Below are 17,943 nucleotides of genomic sequence, written 5' to 3'. Positions count from 1 at the left end.
TAATCTCAGACTTCAGTATGGGGTATGAAACAAGATGCTGACAGACCCATGGTCAGGCTGTCCTCATTTCAATGCCTTTATCTCCAATAGGAAGAACCAAATAACTGATCTGGAGACGGTGGTAAACATAGACTTAGTTAACTACAGAGATGACAGAGTGACAGAACCCCTGAGGGAGATTCCGTTTTTTTTAAAGGGTCAACAGTGAGGCTGATCATTTACAGGCAGTTAACAACACATTTAGACCCCCGCACGCACGCACACACACACCTTGTTCACATACGGTGTGATTCACATATGAACACGAACCAAGGTCATGCCACAACAGGTGTAACAGCCGGTGACATCACTGACAACACCGCTGACAGGCTACAGAGGCTACCCACCATTCACATATTATGGTACATGTGCTCAGTTTCAGTATGTAGCGTGTGGCTGGCATGTGAAGCAGAAGTGTGTTAGCTTGATGTACTGTATGTGTCATAGCGTGCTGAGAGACTTAACACCGTGGCGAGGATTATAGTGAGCACAGGATGAACGGAGGCAGACAACAAACTATGAGAGGAGGAAAGAGCAGCCAGTCATAGCCAAAAGGCTGTACCATCAGGTCTCTTTCCACAGGAAAGAGGGGACCAGCAGTTCCCCATCTGATTGGACCGTACCACTGATCTATTTCCATAGGGTGAGAAAATTGGATGGTTGGTTCACTGGTAAAGATGAAGACTGTGTGGAACATAATGGAAACCGAACAATGATATGCTTGTACAATGCAATACCGTATCAGACATTTTTCTTTAAACAGTTGAAGAGATGCTGAAGAAATGTACTGTATGTATGTGAGCGTGCACACACACAGTGATAGACACAGAAACAGACACACACACTCAGACCCACCGAAGCTGATTCCACAACCTAATCCCCTTGATGTGTCAGAGTAATATTGTTTACTGAGCAGCTGAATACATTTGTGTCTATTGGGTTTACTAAATCCAGTCTGAATCCTGTTCCTAAATGGCACCCTAGTCCCTGCATAGGGCTCTGATAAAAAAATATTGCACTATGGACACAGAAACAGACAGCCACACACACACACACACCGATGCGGTCGCCATGTGATTTGTAATAACTCCCCCCATCCCCCTCGTCAAAAGTAGTCCACGAATAGGGGAATAGGTTGCCACTTGGGATGCAGCCCTAAGCCTCGTTCTTAGGAGAATGTGAGGTAGATAAAAACGGATGTTTCACCGTGAATAAAGAGAAATAGCGTCAGATTATACTGTCAAAGTCCAATCTTAGGAAGGAAAGGATGTGAACGAAAGCAGCGTCATGCCTTTGGCTCAACTTCATTTTTATTGTGAAACGCACAACCCAAACTCTGACACAGAAATACATATAGAAACAGATATAAACACAGACTCACTTATATCCGCTACAGTGAACCAATGCCACCAGCGATTACTTCCTAAAAATAAGCAATGATTTTGTTCAATGTGTGTGTGTGTGTGTGGGCACGTGGGCGTGCCTGCATGTGTATGTGCATATGTGTGTGTATGTGCACTACTTCACTCAGACGAAAATGAAAACCCTCTAATAATACGATGTGAATTGGATAGCTCCCCGAGGTATCCTGACTTTTACCCAGTGCTGATTGTACGGTACGCTGCAGTACTGTTTGAAGATAAGTCTATGTTCAAAGCCCTTAAATAACATATAATTTATGGACAGACATCATTTGAAAGCCTTTCTCAATCAAGTCGTTAGAAAGATTAAAAAGTGAATGAAAGTATGACATAACACATACTGTACCTCTCAAGCAGTGGTCTTCAAAGTCGGGGTTGAGTCGCGGGGAAGTATGTATAGTTGAAGTCGGAAGTTTACAAGTCGGAAGTTTACATACACTTAGGTTGGAGTCATTAAAACCCGTTTTCAACCACTCCACAAATTTCTTGTTAACAAACTATAGTTTTGGCAAGTCGGTTAGGACATCTACTTTGTGCATGACACAAGTCATTTTTCCAACAATTGTTTACAGACAGATTATTTCACTTATAATTCACTGTATCACAATTCCTGTGGGTCAGAAGTTTACATACACTAACTGTGACTTTAAACAGCTTGGAAAAGTCCAGAAAATGATGTCATGGCTTTAGAAGCTTCTGATAGGCTAATTGACACCATTTGAGTGAATTGGAGGTGTACCTGTGGATGTATTTCAAGGCCTACCTTCAAACTCAGTGCCTCTTTGCTTGACATCATGGAAAAATCAAAAGAAATCAGACCTCAGAAAAAAAAATTGTAGACCTCCACAAGTCTGGTTCATCCTTGGGAGCAATTTCCAAATGCCTGAAGGTACCACATCCATCTGTACAAACAATAGTACGCAAGTATAAACACCATGGGACCATGCAGCCGTCATACCGCTCAGGAAGGAGACGCATATTGTCTCCATCTGTCTTGCAAAGGGGAGGCTTGCAGGCCAAAGAACACCATCCCAACCGTGAAGCACGGGGGTGGCAGCATCATGTTGTGGGGGTGCTTTGCTGCAGGAGGGACTGGTGCACTTCACAAAATAGATGGCATCATGATAAAGGATAATTATGTGGATATATTGAAGCAACATCTCAAGACATCAGTCAGGAAGTTAAAGCTTGATCGCAAATGGACAATGACCCCAAGCATACTTCCAAAGTTGTAGCAAAATGGCTGAACGACAACAAAGTCAAGGTATTGGAGTGGCCATCACAAAGCCCTGACCTCAAACCTATAGCAAATTTGTGGGCAGAACTGAAAAAGCGTGTGTTTGGAGGCCAACAAACCTGACTCAGTTACACCAGCTCTGTCAGGAGGAATGGGCCAAAATTCACCCAACTTATTGTGGGAAGCTTGTGGAAGGCTACCAGAAACGTTTGACCCAAGTTAAACAATTTAAATGCAATGCTACCAAATACTAATTGAGTGTATATAAACTGGGAATGTGATGAAAGAAATAAAAGCTGAAATAAATCATTCTCTCAACTATTATTCTGACATTTCACATTCTTAAAATAAAGTGGTGATCCTAACTGACCTAAGACAGGGAATTTTGACTAGGATTAAATGTCAGGAATTGTGAAAAACTGATTTTAAATGTATTTGGCTTAGTTCTATGTAAACTTTCGACTTCAACTGTATATTATTGAGTTATGTACATTGTATGTGACAATATTAAAACATTTTTGAAAAAGATAATTTCAAAAATACAATTTATTTGAGTAAATGTATTTATTGGTTTCTTTTAATTTTGATAAGAGATGAAAATGTTATAAATTGAAATGTACCGATTTTAAGGGTGTGTTATTCTATTTGGGGTGGGGTGAGGTCACAGTACAGACTTAAAATGTGTCACAAATGGCACCCGATTCCCAATATAGTGTACTACTTTTGATGGCCCATAGGAATTAAGGTGCCATTTGGGACACAGCCTTGGATACAGAATAGGCAGGGGGAAGTAAGTCCTACAGGGTTGGGGGTATAGGGGATAACAGGGAGAGAAAAGAGAAGTGTTTCACCTAGGATTTTTTCCAGCTGCGGTGGGTGGAGGCTTGGTAGCTAGTGGCACTGTCTCCGACCAACATTTTTTTAGAGAACCTTTGCCGTGCTGTTTAAAGCAAATTTCCTGCAATTGTACACATTTTGCCATGCAGTGGAGAGAACATTTTCTGTCTAGTTTTTATTTTGGTGATTGTTAGTTCTCAAAGACGATCTTATTAAAAAATTGTATAGCTACATTATCTTTTCTACATACTTTATATCTGGTTTAAGTCATTTTAGTCCTCTGCCGCTGCTAAATTAATATAGGGGAAACACTGAAGACGTAAAGGTCAAAATCACTCATGTGTGGTATGCTACAACAGGGAAGGGAGGCAGAAAGGGGGAGGGGGGAGGTGGGGTTACTCTTTGACTTGTTGGAGCTCGGCCCTGGAGATAGGGAGTCAGAGGTTTTAGTAGGGGAGGAGGAGGGGGGAGGGAGGGGGGTTGTTAAGGAGGGTCTGAGTGCCTCTGTGGTATTTGTGTAATTAAACGGTCGTTCCGTCTCTAGACTGTTATTAGGAGCCGGTTAGGGGCACCTGCATAATAGCTGGCACTATAGGCGCTGGGCTCAATGCCACACTGGACTCTTTTACTGTTATACAGTGATGGGCACAAACATTTAATCAGTTCTAACTGGAATGCATTTATTTGAGGGAGTGTTAATACAAAGGCTTTATATTATTGTGAAGTTCGGAAATATGTGAAAAACTCTGTGTGTTATTGGGCATACCACAAGAAAAACAGGCTACACGACCTGGCTCCCATCACGCAAATCTTGAAGTTGGCTTTAAGCCAGTTGAAATGAACTCATCAAGCAAGTTATCTATTAACTTGGTCTAAGTGTTCAGTGAAGATTATCGTTACTTTATGAGGCATTTCCAGTCAGATCCATCGTGAAATGTAAATGGTGGATTTCCAAAACACACAGAGGTGTACTTAAACCTTTACATTGCACCTTTAAATGATCAAGCCTGACCATTTCCCAAGAGAGTCATAACAGGATGAACCAGAGAAAGATAGAGCACTAAGGGACATTGACCTTCCAAGTGATCTGAGCTAAAGCCTGGTTAGAGGTGCAGGTGGGCAGACATGGGGTTTGTGTGTGTGTCTGCGTGCATGCACGTGTGTGTCCGGGGCAGGGAGATGGAGCCAGGCAGGGTGCTGTTCCTCTCCAGTGGGGCTGATGGAGGTTGTGTGTTGGTTGTGTGTTTTCGCAGCCCTAGGGGGTAGTTTCTCTCACATTCCAACCCAGTTACCCCAGCCCAAACAAAACCATGAGTCATGATGGATTACAATACACTTCCCCCTTTACTGCTTCCTGTTTCTGAGTCCGGCACAAAGCGGACATAACATGCACCTGCATGCACGCACGCACAAACACACACAAATATGTTTGCTGGATTTTGACTGCATTATTACGATTTCTGTCATATAGAATATATCCTTTTTTCAGCTGCTCAGCTTTCTATGTGGCTCCTGCTTGCCCGGGGGATACAGTAAAAGTGTAATCTTCATCGCAACAATCATAAAACCCAGAAAATAATTTCATGACAAACTTCAGAAATAAAATATTAACTCCAACACTCGTCTATGAGCAGTTCTCTTAGTCTGGGTATTGTACATAAACAGAGAACAATGTTAAGCTATTCGGCTATTATTATGGATAGTATTATTATTATTGTGCTCCATATATAGGCCTATTGTCTGTCGCTGAATGAGATGGCAGACACTAGGACAGCCTCTCAAATGGCACCCTATTCCCTATATAGTGCACTACTTTTGACCAGAGCCCCATTGTCCCGGGTCAAAAGTAGTGCACTAAATAGGGAATAGGGTTCCATTTGGGATGCAGCCTAGTGTCTGCCATCTCGTTCAGTGACAGGAGGATGAATGGAGCCTCCAGACGACCCCTAAGACAGTCGGAGACTATTAATCTTAACACAGTCACACCTCGCTCGTCCTCAGCTCACAGGAGTGGCCTCAGAATAGAGCCCTGAGGGACCCCTTGTGTAATTTGATTTCTAATTGCCAAGCGTCACAAATGATCACCTGTAGATGTAGATAATGGGCAAGATCAAAAGCATGTCAATAGTCTAAAACAAGGTATACACTTCAAATCCCTCTTACAAGGTTTACTCTTAAAACAAGGTTTACACTGAAAGTTAAAAAAAATGCATTGTAGTGAATCATGCTTGAATAATTATCGCTGATTCGTTCGTTGGTATTTTGAAGCGATACATTCTGTTATTATTAATTTCCTATTAATAAGTCTCCTAAATCTAAACTGGAGGATGACGACACTAGATGTTGTTGTTGCTGGCGAATGATCCGGTTCATTCAGAGGACAGTAAAATACCACAGCCATCCAGGAATTAAGTCATAGGTTGTGTCCCAAACGGCACCCTATTCACTATATAGTGCACTACTTTTGACCAGAGCCCTGCACGGAGCCTACTGCACTATGTAGGAAATAGTGTGCCATTTGGAAATTGGGATGCAGGCATAGCCTTCATTTGATGAGATCCCATCCGCAATTATGAGTTCAAGATATTGCTTATGTCAAGAAGATTCCCATAGAATTTGGAAAAGGGAAATTAATAATAACAGAATGTATCGCTTCAAAATACCAACGAACGAATCATTCGCAAAATAACCCAAATTGAGAAAGTTCCTTCACAATCAATGCCACAAAACAGTCCGAATGCATCAAGATATTGTGAAATTATTGTCACGTCTGTCTGAAGAATGGGACCAAAGCGCAGCGTGTGTATCGTTACACATTTTATTTAAACTGTGAAACTATGCAAGACATACAAATAAACAAATAAACTAAACAAGAAACCGTGACGAAGATGTGCAACATACACTTACTCAAAATAATCTCCCACAAAACCTAGTGAGAAAAACAACAACTTAAATATGATCCCCAATTAGAGACAACGATGACCAGCTGCCTCTAATTGGAGATCCCAAAAACCCCAACATAGAAATACAGAAACTAGAACCCCACATAGAAATACATAAACTAGAGAAAACCCCCAACATAGAAAAAAGAAACTAGAACCAACAGACATAAATAAATGAGACAAAACACCCTGTCACGCCCTGACCTACTCTACCATAGAAAATAAAAGCTTTCTATGGTCAGGACGTGACAATTATAAGCAGTAAGGGAGCCTTGACAGAGGCAGGGGGATACATATGGTTTGGTATGGCTCTCTTTTCCAGATCTGGATTCCATTCAATTTTAAGACATTTCAAATACTCAATCTATGCCTGATTGAGCTTGCCTGGCTTAATTGACCAAAATAATATTCCCAAACCTGCAAAACCCACACACAACCAGGCATGCAGATGGTTGAGGGTTGATGGTATCAAATCCTAAATGCCATTGCCTGCCATGTCCACGGCATTTAACCCCCCACCTCTCCTTCAGCCTCTCATCAACGAGCTGTTTTCACCCACATGACTGCCACTGACTGGATGTTTTTATCACGCCATTCTCGGTAAACCCTAGACACTATCGTGCGTGAAAAGCCCAGGAGGCTGGCCGTTTCTGAGAAACTGGAACCGGCGCACCTGGCAACGACGATCATACCACGCTCAATGTTGCTTAGGTCACTCAATTTTGGCCATTTTAACATTAAATCGAACAGTAACTGAATGCCTCGATGCCTGTCTGCCTGCTTTATAAAGCAAGCCATGGCCACATGACTCACTGTCTGTAGGAGGGAACCATTTTCGTGAACGGGGTGGTGTATCTAATAAACTGAGTTGTATGCGTATGTATGTGTCTTTTTGATAGGTTGGGTTAAAAGCAAAAGTCTAATTTCGGTTGGACCTTGGGTGCAATTGACCAATAAGTGATCTTATCTTAATAAAAACACAGTATTTGGAAGATTTCATGTCTACTGTTTTCACAAAGCCATCTTCAGAACTATACAAGGCTACAGGCTCTGTATAACACTCTGGATAAAACAGAAGCAGTCCGGCAGCCTCTTCCCATGGCCTGTCTCTGAGGCCCCCATGTGGCCTTATGGCATATTCCTCCTGTGCTACAACAGGCCTAGACACACATTTATGGACATGAACCACAAACGGGATAGTGTAGACAATGTTCTACAGTACAGGTACTTGGCTTTATTTTGGCCGTAATTGGGTTGACGTTTAGTACAAAAGGAGTGAAGGCATACATAGTGAATCTATGTTCCCGGAAAGATTCAGTCCCTTAAATTCAATGGGGAGCTAAAGTATTGATGTTCTTCAGGGGCTGTAAGTCTGTGTGAGTCATGTCAACTATTTTGTCTGCTAGTGGAACAATTTGTCTGCATGTTTTATCACTGGGTATTTGTTGTGTTAGTCTTTATTAGGCAAACTGTATCTGACAGATGAACATAGCCCCTGGTCCTGTAAACTGTGTGGCATTTAAGGGAGAGAAAGAGAAAAAGCGAGAGAGAAAGAGGGAGAGAGAAACCGCAGCACGTTCACAGGCGATGTAAATAAGAGCCTCCGTCAGTATCTTCATGGCTTATTGATTTTAAGATCCCTGACTGGCTGCCCAGAGAGAGAGAGAGGGAGAGAAGAGAGAGAGATGGAAAGAGATATATGGGGAGAGGGAGAGTGTGAGAGAGAGCATGAGAGATATATGGGGGGGGAGAAAGAGCAAGAGAGAGAGAGATATGGGGAGAGAGAAAGAGAGGGAGAGAGGGAGGGAGAGCGAGAGAGCAGGGTGGAGGCTCTTGGCCAAGCCTAAGAGCAGCAGCTTCTTGGTGGGAACAGCAGCCAGAAGATAGCAGCACCACAAACTAAGGAGGAGGAGTGGCTCACACAAGTTCCCAGTAAAACACGTGACTGAACTCATGACACACACACACACACACACACACACACACACACACACACACACACACAGACTTCCAGACTTCCACGGGGAGTTTCACTCCCAAAACCTCTCCATTAAAACTGTTAGAATTGTAAGTAACATAAGTAACATGCAATATGAAAAGTGTTGGTCCCATGTTTCATGAGCTGAAATTAAATATCCCAGAAATGTTCCTTTGTACAAAATGCTTATTTCTCTGAAATGTTGTGCACAAATGTGTTTACATCCCAGTTAGTGAGCTTTTCTCCTTTGCCAAGATAAATCCATCCACCTGACATGTGTGGCATATCATGAAGCTGATTAAAAAGCATGATCATTACACAGGTGCACCTTGTGCTGGAGAAAATAAAAAGACACTCCCTGATGTGCAGTTTTCACACAACACAATGCCACAAATGTCTCACGTTTTGAGAGAGTGTGGAATTGGCATGCTGACTGCAGGAATGTCCATCATTCTTCACCTGCAGGATCGTCTGAGACCAGCCACCTGGACAGCTGATGAAATTGTGGGTTTGCACAACCAAAGAATTTCTGCATCCACTTGAGGCAATGTACCTCAGTAAAATCTTTGAAATTGAAACGTTGCGTTTATATTTTTATTCTGTCATGCCTGTGTGTAGGAACGGACCAAGGCGCAGCATGCGTATCGCTCCACATCTTTATTATATTGTGAAACTTGGCCAAACAAACTATAAACAAACAACAAACAACAACAACAACAACAAACCGTGACAACAGAGGTGCAACTTGCACTAACTCTAAATAATCTCCCACAAACACAGGTGGGAAAAACAACTACTTAAATATGATCCCCAATTAGAGACAACGATGACCAGCTGCCTCTAACTGGGAATCATACAAAAAAAACAACATAGAAAAAAGAAACTAGAACACAACATAGAAAAATTCAACTAGATAAAACCCCCCAGTCACGCCCTGACCTACTCTACCATAGAAAATAAGAGCACTCAATGGTCAGGACGTGACATATTCAGTGTAAATTGTAAGTCTGTCAGTTTAATTACAATCGCATAACAGGAATGCTAACTGGTCAAGGTGACATAGCAAACAATTTCTTAATTATGTTGTCAAGTGATAATTGTTATTGTTTTGATGCTTTGATCACATTTGTATGAAATACAGCTTGTGTGTATAATTATCCCCACTCTATCCCTGACATATTTCTCTGTTGCTGTTCAGGCAGGACAACAAAAAGAGTGAAAGGAGGGAATGTCTGAAGACGAATCAGGATCTGGTGTGCATCCCAAATGGCACCTTACTCACTACCTTTGACCAAGGCCAATAGGGCTTTGGTAAATAGTAGTGCACTATGTAGGGACTAGGGTGCCATTTAGCACGCAAAACCAGGATTTAGACTGGATTTAGTAAACCCAGTAGACACAAATGTATTCAGCTGCTCAGTAAACAATATTCTATTACTCTGCCACATCAATGGGATGAGGCTGTAGAATCAGCTCGGGATGAAAGGGAAAGCGGGATACCTAGTCAGTTGCACAACAACGCATTCAACTGAAATGTGTTTGAATCAGTGGTGCTGGTGGCTGCCTTAAAGTCTACGTCATCAGCACCCGGGGAGCAGTTGTGTAAGTTTGTGCGAGTATGTGTGTGTCTGTGTGTGTGTGTGTCCCACTATGGATTTGGCACTGGTGCAGCTCTGTTGGCACATGCTTTTCTCTCATGCCAGACCAAAAACATGAATATATTTACATACTTATAAAGTTCAAGTCAGGAGAAAGAAACATAATAGCCAGCAAATGTTCATCAAAGGTACATATCAAGTGGCTCCAAATCTTGTCAAGAAGTTTAAAAAAAAAAATATACATATATTTTTTTTTACTTATGGTCCTCAATAGCAAATGTAGAAAAGGACAAACAACAACATCATAATGGAAATGTGACTTCAACAACACATGGCTGCATAAGACATGAAGATTCAAGTCATTCTGAAAGTGGACTCCCACCCGCCTCCTGAGTTAGGCTATTTTCGTACGCCTCACCCTGGGGTAAGGGTACAGTATTAGCCCACCAGATATGGTGATGATATGACAGGGAGACAAGGCAGTGACCGGATTAGGCCATGTAGATCTAGAGTTCTTCCTGACCACATGACCTGAGTAGGGGAAAACTCCAGGTCCAAGCCATTTAGGACAAACAATTCGCTCATCTGATGAAAGGTAGAGGGAACCCACAGGGAACCCACACAAAAAGGGAACCCAAACAAAATGAACACTCATATCTAGAGGGTGCCAGGTGGCACCGTTTAATTGGGGCTAGTCGCCCCCGCTCCCCTCCTCCCCACCATCCACCCTACCCCAACATTCCCTGCGGGGCCTGTTGGCTCCATGCTGGGAGAATCATGTAAACAGCTTGAGGAGCTGAAACACACCCTTTTCATCCCACACTCATGCATAATGGAGAGGGAATGCTCCTTTTACACTGAGACAGCTGCAGTGTTGTGTATCAAAGAGTCTGTCAATACTAGGATTGCAGAATTCTGGTAACTTTCCTAACGTTTTCCAGAAATCCCGATTGGAGGATTCGGAGTTGGAGGATTCCCTCCGTGCTTCTGGGTCAGATTGCTCCGAATTCATTCCCATATAAGCGACGGGACTTAATTGTCCTGCAGCCCTCCAATACATAATAGATCCTTAGTCAACATGCCATGGCCATTACAGTTTAGAAAGCCAGCAAGGTGCCAGGGGCTGGCCTAGCAGGAGTACCGCTGGCCCCCAGACCACATATTATCCCTGGAGTCATGGGTGCCAACCACTTTCTGTTGTATGTCCCTCTCCTTTATCACCCCCATCTCAGCAACTTCTTTACTGTATCTATCAATAAAAAAAACTACCAAATGTACTTAAAGCCACCTGGAGGCAGCACTCATACAGATTAACACCAGAAACCTACATTATCATCATACATGTTCAGTTTTATTTGTCCTAAAATGCTAGTTGTGCAAATAAAGCGTCGATAAAATGTCTTTGCTGTTGTATTCACAACTAATAAACTACCTAACACAACTACAACCAAAGGTATCTGATTGCATCTGCCACATCCTGATTCAAAGTGGACAATCCTTCCATGGCAATTATGAGAATGTCTTCTCCATTTGCATGGACAACTTGACACAGGTTTTTTTCCCCATACAGTCAAACCATTTCCACTGAGACTCAGCAGCTGCTGTCAACCTCAGCAACAGCAGCAGCTGCCAAGGTGGATGTCTATAAGGGTGGATGTCTTTACTACAAGAGCCTGAACGGTCATCCTATACACTCTTAGAAAAAAAGGTGCTAAGTAGAACCCTATCCAGTTCTATGGTTTGTCCCCATAGGGGAACCATTTTTGGTGCTAGGTAGAACCCTCTACGTAGGGTTCTTTATAGAACCTCCTGTATATGTATGTACCTAGAACCCTCTATGAAGGGTTCTGCCTAGAACCCTCTATGAAAGGTTCTACCAACATCATTAGCCTTTAAAATGGTATTCTTTATGACAAGACATTACATTTATCATAAGGCATTTCTTTGAGGGCCTAGTTATACCCTAACACAGTGGTGTTAGGAACATCCTGGTTTACAGGCCACAACAGGCCTGCTGGCTTGCATAATGATGTGTAATTCCTAAATTCAAAATCAAATCAAATGTTATTTATTACATGTTTGGCAGATGTTATTGCGAGTGTAGCAAAGTGCTTCTAGTTCCAACAGTGCAGCAATATCTAACAAGTAATATAACAATTCCACAACAACTACCTAATACACACAAATCTAAGTAAAGGGATGGAATAAGAATATGCACATATAAATATATGGATGAGCAATGATCGAGCGGCATAGATAGTATAAAATACAGTATTACACAACCATTCAAAAGTTTGAGGTCACTTATAAATATCCTTGTTTTTGAAAGAAAAGCACATTTTTTGTCCATTAAAATAACATCAAATTGATCAGAAATACAGTGTAGACATTGTTAATGTTGTAAATTACTATTGTAGCTGGAAACGGCTGATTTTTAATGGAATATCTACATAGGCGTACAGAGGCCCATTATCAGCAACCATCACTCCTGTGTTCCAATGGCACGTTGTGTTAGCTAATCCAAGTTTATCATTTTAAAAGGCTAATTGATCATTAGAAAACCCTTTGGCAATTATGTTAGCACGGCTGAAAACTGTTGTCCTGATTAAAGAAGCAATAAAACTGGCCTTATTTAGACGAGTTGAGTATCTGGAGATTCAGAAGAAATGCACTTTCTTCTCAAACTCGTCAGTCTATTCTTGTTCTGAGAAATGAAGGCTATTCCATGCGAGAAATTGCCAAGAAACTGAAGATCTCGTACAATGCTGTGTACTACTCCCTTCACAGAACAGCGTAAACTGGCTCTAACCAGAATAGAAAGTCACAAGTCCTCAACTGGCAGCTTCATTAAATAGTACCCACAAAACACCAGTCTCAACGTCAACAGTGAAGAGGCGACTCCGGGATGCTGTCCTTCTCGTCGTTGTTGGTGATCAAGCCTACTAAGGTTGTGTCATCTGCAAACTTGATGGTTGAGTTGGAGGCGTGCATGGCCACGCAGTCATGGTTGAACAGGGAGTATAGGAGTGGGCTGAGCACACACCCTTGTGGGGCCCCAGTGTTGAGGATCAGCGAAGAGGAGATGTTGTTTCCTACCTTCACCACCTGGGGACGGCCCGTCTGGAAGTCCAGGACCCAATTTCACAGGGCGGGGTTGAGACCCAGGGCCTCAAGCTTAATGATGAGCTTGGAGGGTCTATGGTGTTGAATGCTGAGCTATAGTCTATGAACAGCATTCTTACATAGGTATTCCTCTTGTCCAGATGAGATAAGGCAGTGTGCAGTGTGATGGCGATTGCATCGTCTGTGAACCTATTGGGGTGGTATGCAAATTGCAGTGGGTCTAGGGTGACAGGTAAGGTGGAGGTGATATGATCCTTGACTAGTCTCTCAAAGCACTTCATGATGACAGATGTGAGTGCTACGGGCGATAGTCATTTAGTTCAGTTACCAGATAGTAATTTAGTTAAAATCCAGCCAGAGTTAGGGTATTCAATAAGAGGACATTTTAATCACCCGCAACCTGCATTCAGAATGACTGCCAGGGTAGGGAAAATTGAATGATGAGACTACCTCAATCATCTAAACTGGAACAAACATCGCAGAAACAGGTGCAATAAGTCCAACTACTATCAGATTGGTTGATTAATTTGATACTACACATTCAACGTACATGCCAAAACACAGATATTAAAACAAACTAAAATCACCCTGCAATAGAGCATGCTGGGAAATATGATAAATCCTTCTTGCCTTCCACAGAATCCTTCTTGCCTTCCAAATAATTATCAATGAACCCTTCCTCCAAAAACGGTTCTTAGGATGTTAAAAGTCCTAAGTAGAACCCTTTGCCTTACAAAGAACCCTTGTCTTCCATAAAGGGATCAGATCACAACGGCTCTTGGTAGAACCCTATCTCTCCAAAAATAACCCTTTTGGATCCCTTAAAAGTGTAGACTTTGGTTCCGTCCCAAATGGCAGTCTTTTCCTGTATATAGTACACTACCTTTGACCAAAGCCCTATGGGACCTGGTCAAAAGTACTGCACTATATAGGAATAGCATGACATGTGGGACACATACATAGAAATTATATTTCCTGAATGGCATGGAGGTTAACAACAACACCATTCATTGAGTGTATAAAACATTGCTTTTTCCATGACATAGACTGACCAGGTGAATCCAGGTGAAAGCTATGATCCCTTATTGATGTCACCTGTTCGTAATGTTTTGTATACTCAGTCTAGCTACTTTATTGTGTGATGTGGCACATTTGATACAGGCCATGAATCCACAGACATGGACTGCCATAGAATTACATATAGAACATGAATTATGGGAACTCTGTGTGAATTACATCCTCCATCTTCTCACACAGTGGTACCTGGGGTGTAGCATTTCATATTGATGGCTCCCTGTCTACTATAACCCCAGCTAACTTACAGCTCGAGGGCTTTTAGCTGCCATTTTCCACTTATGACCTTTAACATGAGAAAAGGCTGTTGGCTTAAGTGCTCTCCTGAGATATTGGAGGAATCTATTTGTACAGTGTCTGTGTGTGTGTGTGTGTGTGTGTGTGTGTGTGTGTGTGTGTGTGTCTAACCCTAAACCTCCAACAGGATACCAGACTTTCGCAAAAATGTCTTGTGAGTGACTAAATCACAAAGAAAGTTTTGAAATTAGTTACTTTCCCCATAATATTAATTCCACACAGCATTCCTACTCATCATCATAACTTCAGTAGTTATAGTAATATAATACACCATATACAGTGATAGTAATGCTATCTCACTACACTGCCATTGCCATATGATCTGTATTGAGTGGAATTTCTCTGTTGTGACAGAAGTACTATAATTCATTATATATATATATATATATAGTACTGTATGTATACATATACATACAGTACCAGTCAAAAGTTTGGGCACACCTATTCATTACAGGGTTTTTCTTTATTTTTACTATTTTCTACTTTATAGAATAATAGTGAAGACATCAAAACTATGAAATAACACATATGGAATCATGTAGTAACCAAAAAAGTGTTAAGCAAGTCAAAATACATTTTATATTTGAGATTCTTCAAAGTAGCCACCCTTTGCCTTGATGACAGCTTTGCACACTCTTGACATTCTCTCAACCGGCTTCATGAGGTAGTCACCTGGAATGTATTTCAATGAACAGGTGTGCCTTGTTAACAGTTAATTTGTATAATTTCTTTCCTTCTTAATGCGTTTGAGACAATCAGTTGTGTTGTGACAAGGTAGGGGTGGTATACAGAAGATGGCCCTATTTGGTAAAAGACCAAGTCCATATTATGGCAAGAACAACTCAAATAAGCAAAGAGAAACAACAGTCCGTCAATTACTTTAAGACATGAAGGTCAGTCAATCCGGAAAATTTCAATAACTTTTTAAGTTTCTTCTAGTGCAATCGCAAAAACCATCAAGCGCTATGACGAAACTGGCTCTCATGAGGACAGGAAAGGAAGACCCAGAGTTACCTCTGCTGCAGATGATAAGTTCATTAGAGTTACCAGCCTCAGAAATGACAGCCCAAATAAATGCTTCACAGAGTTCAAGTTACAGACACATCTCAACAAAGAAACACGAGCAATGGACATTAGACTGGTGGAAATGTGTCCTTTGGTCTGATGAGTCCAAATTTGAGATCTTTGGTAACAACTGCCGTGTCGTTGTGAGACGCAGAGTAGGTGAACGGATGATCTCTGCATGTGTGGTTCCCACCATGAGGAGGAGGAGGAGGTGTGATGATGTGGTGGTGCTTTGCTGGTGACACTGTCAGTGATTTATTTAGAATTCAAAGCACACTTAACCAGCATGGCTACCACAGCATTCTGCAGCGATACACCATCCCATCCGGTTTGCACTTAGTGGGACTATCATTTGTTTTTCAACAGGACAATGATCCCAAACACACCTCCAAGCTGTGTATGGGCTATTTGACCAAGAAGGAGAGTGATGGAGTGCTGCATCAGATGACCTGGCCTCCACAATCACCCAACCTCAACCCAATTGACATGGCTTGGGATGAGTTGGACCGCAGAGTGAAGGAAAAGCTGCCATCAAGTGCTCTCCATATGTGGGAACTCCTTCAAGACTGTTGGAAAAGCATTCCAGGTGCCTACCTCAAGAAGCTGGTTGAGAGAATGCCAACAGTGTGCAAAGTTTTCATCAAGGCAAAGGGTGGCTACTTTGAAGAATCTAAAATATATTTGTATTTGTTTAACCCTTTTTTGGTTACTACATGATTCCATATGTGTTATTTCATAGTTTTGATGTCTTCACTATTGTTCTACAATGTAGAAAATTGTAAAAATAAAGAAAACCCCTTCAATGAGTAGATGTGTCCAAACTTTTGACTGGTACTGTATATATATCATGAATAGAACACTTTTTGTGGATGTCTGGTGTGTGTATATACACACACACACACACACACACACACACACACACACACACACACACACACACACACACACACACACACACACACACACACACACACACACACACACACACACTACTGTTCAAAAGTTCGGGGCCTCTTAGAAATGTCCTTGTTTTAGAAGGCCAGCATCCTGGAGTCGCCTCTTCACTGTTGACGTTGAAACTGGTTATTTGCGGGTACTATTTAATGAAGGTTCCTCCGCCCCCTCTGGACATCGAGGGGGCCTCGGCGTATGCTGTTCGAGCTATCCTGGACTCGAGGCGTCGGCCGAGGGGCCTTCAGTACCTCGTGGAGTGGGAGGGGTATGGTCCGGAGAAGAGATGCTGTGTGCCGGTGGAGGACGTCCTGGACCCTTCGTTGCTGCGGGATTTCCACCTTTTCCATCCGGATCGCCCTGCGCCTCGTCCTCCGGGTTGTCCCCGAGGTCGGTGTCGGCGCGCTGTTGGAGCCGCGCGTCGGGGGGGGGGGTACTGTCACGACTTCAGCCGGTACCTCTCCTTGTTCGGGCAACGTTGGGCGGGCGACGTCACCGGCCTTCTAGCCACCGCTGATCCACTTTTCATTTTCCATTTGTTTTGTCTTTGCTTTACACACCTGATTTCAATCCCACAATTACCGTTTCATTATTTAACCCTCTGTTCCCCCATGGGTTTTTGTGAGTGATTGTTTATTGTATTTTCGGTCTGTCATGGTGTGCGTGTATTTGTTAATTTGTATATTTGACATTTTGAGTAAAGGTACGTTGATCACTCATATCTGCTGTCCTGTGCCTGACTATCTACACCAGCCACACATAGGAGCCTTTACAAGTGTGTACCGGTGCTCGACCAGTCGGCGAAAGCCAACGTCACCCACGACAGAGAACGGTTGATTGTCAAGGGCAATGAATTTTATTATCTTGGCATTAATGGATTTTGCCTTTGAGTTGTCTTGCTGAAATTTTCTTACTCTTTCAAATGACTGCTCGACTTGTTGAGTGCTCGATCCACACTGCAGACATTGTGGGCTAGGTTAGGAATGCTGTGTTGAACGTGTTGTGCAAAATTTTACGTGGCGTCATTACATTATATAAACTCAGCAAAAAAAATAAACATCCTCTCACTGTCAACTGCGTTTATTTTCAGCAAACTTAACATGTGTAAATATTTGTATGAACATAACAAGATTCAACAACTGAGACATAAACTGAACAAGTTCCACAGACATGTGACTAACAGAAATGGAATAATGTGTCCCACAACAAGCTCAGTCCAATGACGCTGTGACACACCGCCCCAGACCATGACGGACCTTCCACCTCCAAATCGATCCTGCTCCAGAGTACAGGCCTCGGTGTAACGCTCATTCCTTCGATGATAAATGCGAATCCGACCATCACCCCTGGTGAGACAAAACCGCAACTCCTCAGTGAAGAG

At 42.3% G+C, this 17,943-nt stretch overlaps 1 protein-coding gene across 1 annotated transcript in view; it reads right to left on the bottom strand.

Moving 5' to 3' along the window:
- Positions 1 to 17,943, bottom strand: part of LOC106590114 (sickle tail protein homolog) — a 220,771-nt gene that overhangs the window by 176,482 nt on the left and 26,346 nt on the right. The window lies entirely within an intron of this gene.

The sequence above is a fragment of the Salmo salar genome, chromosome 29, assembly GCF_965601325.2.
Source record: "Salmo salar chromosome 29, fSalSal1, whole genome shotgun sequence".
NCBI lineage: Eukaryota > Metazoa > Chordata > Actinopteri > Salmoniformes > Salmonidae > Salmo > Salmo salar.
The sequence above is the reverse complement of the archived record's forward strand: the minus strand, read 5'-3'. Positions and strand labels throughout refer to the sequence as shown.